Here is a 6,000-nt window from a genome sequence, read left to right on the forward strand (position 1 = left end):
GTCCTACATCGTTACCTTCTGAACTAGCTAACCGAGTTCGCGGAAGCAAGAACCCCGCGCCTAGTTCTACTTTTAATAAAGCCAATTTGTGTGTAAATGGCTAATAAATTCGAGGGAATACCAGAGACTGAACAGCCGTCCAGAGGATGAGAGCAGGTGAAAATGCGCCAAAGAAAGCAAAAACAATCTCATCTGTAAATGGAATTCCAAAACTCTAAAGCCATGACTTTTCAAAAAATCATGGCTATACGTTCTGGAATTCTCGTGGTACGGTGCTCATAGATTACCTGACAAAATACAACACCATCATCGGGGAGTATTAACATTCACTACTGGAACGTAAGGTAGTATTAATACTAAACATGACCTCATTAACATGAGGTCATAATTAAAGCGCTCTTTCACCTCGATAATGCGACTGCACATACATTTCGGGTTGTAGCTGTAAAACTCTAAAACCGACGCTTGGAAGTGTTTCCACATGCACCGGATTCCACGGATTTGGTTCCCAGTGAATAATTCTTTTTACAAAATCTGAAGAAATGGCTCGTTCAACAAAAATTCATTTCAAATGTTGAGATCAAAGCTTAGACGACATATTATTTTGAGAGTTGGACAAATCGCGTTATAATGAAAGTAATAAAAAGCTGGAAAGTTGGTTTAAATTTATCGATTTGCAAGACGTCTACGTTGAACAATAAAAACAAATTGCGAAAAATATTGTGTTTTTTTGACAGGCAGAGAACTTTTCGAATGGCTTTCATATATAAAATAAATGTAACACATAAAATATAATACAAACTAATCTGCTGTACAATTCTTGTCTTACATTTAATTGCTCGGCTAATTCCTTGTACTATATGGTGTCAGTTACATAAAAGGAAAGGTAAACAAATATGTTAAGGTTAGATAGTAGTTTATTTATAACATTTTTATATTTAATATAATATTTTAGCTATTCTTGGAAATTACACTGTAATTCTACATTCTAATAATTTTATACATATTCAAAATTTATAACCATTGATTAAAGTTAATTTTAAGATTACATAATTTAGGTTAATAATTTAATGTTTTCTCGTTTAATATTAAATATTAATATTGCTCACCGAGATGGTCCAGTGGTTATTCGTCGTCGCAAATCAGTTGCCTAACAGCCGATTCTCGAAGTCGAAGTTTCTGAAGTTCAAATCCGACTAAAGGTTAGTTGCTTTTACACGGATTTCAATACTAGACAATGGATACCGGTGTACTTTGGTGGTCGGGGTTCAATTAACTACACGTCTCAGTTATGTTCGGCCTAAGTCTGTACAATACCACACCTCATTTACACATCATCCTCATCTCATTGGGCCATGGGCGTGTTGCTTATTGCTCACTACTTGAACAAATTGCATCGTATAAATTAGGAAAAAAAATTGATGCGAACATCACATGACTTCCTTGAACGCCTATTGAATTACACACACACATTTTTTTTTTTAATGATAAGTTCATAAAATTTTATTTCATTAGTAGTTACTAATATATTAATAATTCATAAGTTTTTTTTTTTTATTGTTATTAATGAATTATTATTTATCGTAAAATGTTTTTATAATCAGAGGTTAATAATAATCATTAATAAATCAATATATTTAAATTAAAAAAAAAAAAAAAAAAGTTAAAAAAAGAGAGATGAAGTCTGATTCGAACCGATATGCCTTTAAGATCCAAATATTTCTTAATTAAAATTTAATTCGGCTATAACTCTGGAACCAATAAAAATAAGAACCACTTATGACATATCGTTGAAAAGGTCTCTATGAGAGCTTATTACTGCAATTAAGAAAGAGTCGCCGAAACTAGTCGAAATCGATTCAGAGATGGTCAAAATGTATATTTCCGTTGAAATCTGAAAAGTAAAATTTTTCGTGATCACAATAATTCCTTTACTTCGCACAAGGAAAAAAAATATTTTAATAAGACCGAGATAAGACAATATGTTATAAAATAATTGGCTTCAAGAATAATAAGAAGCGGCTATAAGAAAGAAGAACATAATTGAACACCTGGTTTAAAATAGATTTAAACAGGGCGTAAAGTAAAATATTTTATGAAGGATAATTTTTGAAGATTAAAAAAGTATATTCGGCTTCACGTATTGATTAATAAAATATGTGTAATAATTTAAAATAATCTGGATTCAAAGTAAAAAGAATTTTTCATCCTAAAAAAATTGTTAAAATGTAGCGTGTAGTTACTACGATACCATCGTGAAATAACGGCTAGCATTACACAAAAACAAAATAATAAACAACTTTAGAAAAAATGGATAATTTAATTATTGTTTAAAAAAAAATCATATAAGAATTATTTATTCATAACAAAAGATTTTATCTTCTAAATACTAATGGGTATTATTGTATAAAAAAAAAATCACGAATTACAGAAGAATATTTGAAAACTGCATTCAAGGATAAATGCAAATATAACTTTTTGTTTGGTATTTTAAACTCCATTCACTATTTAAATTATATGTTGCTGTATAAACCGTAACAAATTTAGAAAAATTAAAATTAAAATGCATCATCACAATAAAATAGCATTTCTTATTTTTTAGTCTTATAGTAATACAGAATTTATTTAAAAGAGCAAATAATATTGTTACTGTATCACATAAAACGTAAAAACATGCAGTGAGTGTATTCAAAACAAGATGCTGAAAATCATTGTGCTGAAACTAATTGATCGATATCAACTGACCGGAGGATAGCGGAAGAGAACGTTTATTATTATTGAATCATTGCGTGCGACTTTTCTTTGTAGAAAAAAACGTTGAGACTGAATTTATTTGCTGGTGAAAATTGTAGGAACAATTACAATGAAAATTACCTCCAGTTTTGATGTTCATGCAAAATGAGAAAATGTGTATTTTTCTTTATCTAAATTTAATTAATTCTTAAACATTACAGAATATGTATATTATAATATTTTGTCAATTAGACGACAGCGCTGCGGTCGCTCTTATTACAGTGGGGTAGAGAGAGATAGTCATATGAGGAGTGGTACAGTCACTTTTACTTCATTTATACGATTAAATAATGTCTTAATCGTTATAATACAACATAGATCAAAATTATTACGATAAATAGAATCCTTGTTTGTGAAGTAAAGTTATGCGATATATTGACAGTTAATTTTTATTTAGTTGAAACTATTATTAATAAACTGAAATTTGTTTAAATCATATATATAAACGAATGCTTGTTTGTTTGTCTGTTTGTCCCGAATGCGTTTCTATAACAATCATCCGATTGCAATGAAACTTTCGTGAGTTGTTGTGTGCACGCCCGTGAAGGTTTCAGAATTAGTTTGGACCCGCTAGGTGACGCCGGGGTCGAGATATTTCAAAAAATTGTATTTATGGTCCGATTTGGCTCATACTCAGATTATATATTAGTTACGTGAAAAGAAATATATATTTTTTTTTAAAAAAAAAGGGAAGAAGGGAAAAGTAAAGAGAGGAAAAGGTGAAGATTGGAAGAGGGAAAGAGAGAAAAAAGGAAAGGTTAAATTTTGTGATGTTCCAAAATGTTCAGTTTTTAATGTTTTATCAAACTCATTTGTGTTCGTTTAATTTATATATATACTCAAATCTTACAATAGCGAAGCATTACCGGGTCAGCTACTAGTTTTGTAATAATAACAATACAAGTTATTTTTAACAGAGCGGCTTAAATTGTCATAATTAAGTAAAGAATAATGTTTTATGTCTTTTACGTTTCATATTTTATAACCGAGACAAATTATTTTAGGAAAAAAACAAAATATCAGTTCCAATTTACCGTAACCATAAGTAAATTGAATAAGAAAAAAAAATGATGTACAGTGAGAGGTTTCCCTCAAAGAACTGTATATGCATACATAACTTATCCAGTATACATAAATATATTATAAACATAAATAAGTACACACAAAGATGAATCCAAGGAACACTGACAAAGTTCAGAACATAAAAAGTAAAGAAAAAGCCAATCAATCATACAAAGAGTAACTAATGAAACAAAGAGACAGTGAAATGAATCAAAGAACCAGTAAAAGTAAGTGACGAAACGAAATAAAGAATTTTGACGATGCATAACACCCTAGAGTAGCTGATTGACCTCAAATCTCGGAGAACTTACAGATCTAATATATGCAGTCGCTTTAGGCCCCGAACATTCTCGCTGTTATCCAGGAGGTTAACCGCGAGTCAGTTCAAATGTTTGTTCAATCTCATTTTCTATCTTATACCTAATCACCGAATCTCCTCTCGAACTGACAGACAATCCCAGATGATCGTGCATTTCAGTGTTTTTCGCAAACCAAGGCGCTTCGGTTTTATTTCTCAATAATTTTTTTTTTCTGGAATCGCTGTACGACTTCGATATTACTCTCGCTTTTCGTACCCCACAGTTGGATTCAGTAAAAATCGGTTTCAAGACCAGCTTATACAATTCAGGACATTTTAAGTCGATTAGTAAAAACAGTCAAATATTTTCAAAATGGAAAATATATCTGTAGGTTTTTGGGTACTTATTTCTACAGAATTGAGTTCTTCCAGTTCAGAAATGTTTTTACGTTTCGTAAATCGAATGCAACAGGTCGTTAAAAGTTTGATCGGTCCAGGACCGGTGTGTGTTGTTGTTAAGCACACACCGGGTATGAAAGAGAGAGTGTCTTCAGCACCTGTCTGCCTGGTAATGACTTAATAGCAACGGTCGAATAAAAGACATTTCAAGTTTTCAAACTTGAAAATGACATACACATGCTCGAGAATAACAGACCGTTAGAAACTTTGAGGAATCTAAGATTTTAAGCGGTTTCCAGTAACATTTTACTGAATTAACTTTCTTTCTGTTGGACGATGAGCCTGACCGAGTTGTGTGGAAGCGATAATCAGCCGACAATTGACACTACTTTCACATAGTTTCCAAACAGATCTGCCAACAAAATAAAAGTTTAAATAGAACTTACTCTGTAGTAAACACAGACGAGTACGGACGTCATACTAGTACGACATGTGTAAACCTCCACGATTGTATGAAACGATTGTACCGTTTTGTAGCACACGACTGGAGATTCCCACAATTTTTAATAGAAATTCTTTTTAACTTCACAGCCCTTTTTGTCATCACATTGTTAATTAAAATTATGAATTACTTGACGTATAGTGTTATTAAAACAAACGGTTTATAAATTTCGTATTTTTTTACAGACCTAGAATAGCAATTCAAAAAAAAAAATTATACATCGATATTTACAATTTAATATACATTCAAATCCATTTAGATAATATTTAAATTTTTCAGTTTTAATTTTTGAAGCCAAGATGCTCAATAAAATAAAGCAATAACTACTATTTTTAATGTTAGTATATTAGCATCACAATTCGAAAAGTATGTTTTCGACTATTTGAAAATTTGGGGGCTCATGCATCAGGGGACTTTATTGGTTATGAAATATTCGCTAAAATTAATTTTTAATTAATTAAAATTCACATTTAAATACGATTCTTTTAATTTTTTCGATTTTAATTTGGGAACTCTCCCATCAGGGGAGGTATTAAGTTATTTTAGTGAATTTATTGACGTTTTGAACATAAAAATTTGAAACTTTTTTTTTCTCATTTCAGGGGCTCGAATACTCAAGGGGAAGCATTCGGGTAAAATTAATTTTTAAGAAAATAATCTCTGCGTGGTGATAATAAATTAAACAAAGGACTATTCAAAATTGTTTAAAAATTACAAAGATAATTTTGTAGGAAGGGAGCGAAAATTTTTGCCAAATTATTTTTTTCAATAAATACTGAAAAAGAGTAAGAGCTATCAAAAACTTAAGATTTTTACGTTTCAATACAACGGGTAACTTGAGAGCTGGATTTAAAATGTAAAAAAAATGTTTAATTATAAAAATACATTTTGTTACCAGAGACCAACTACATTTCATTACAGACAAACTGTGTTTCGTGCTTTTGAA

The sequence above is a fragment of the Lycorma delicatula genome, chromosome 4 (genome assembly GCF_047948215.1).
Source record: "Lycorma delicatula isolate Av1 chromosome 4, ASM4794821v1, whole genome shotgun sequence".
NCBI classification, from domain to species: domain Eukaryota; kingdom Metazoa; phylum Arthropoda; class Insecta; order Hemiptera; family Fulgoridae; genus Lycorma; species Lycorma delicatula.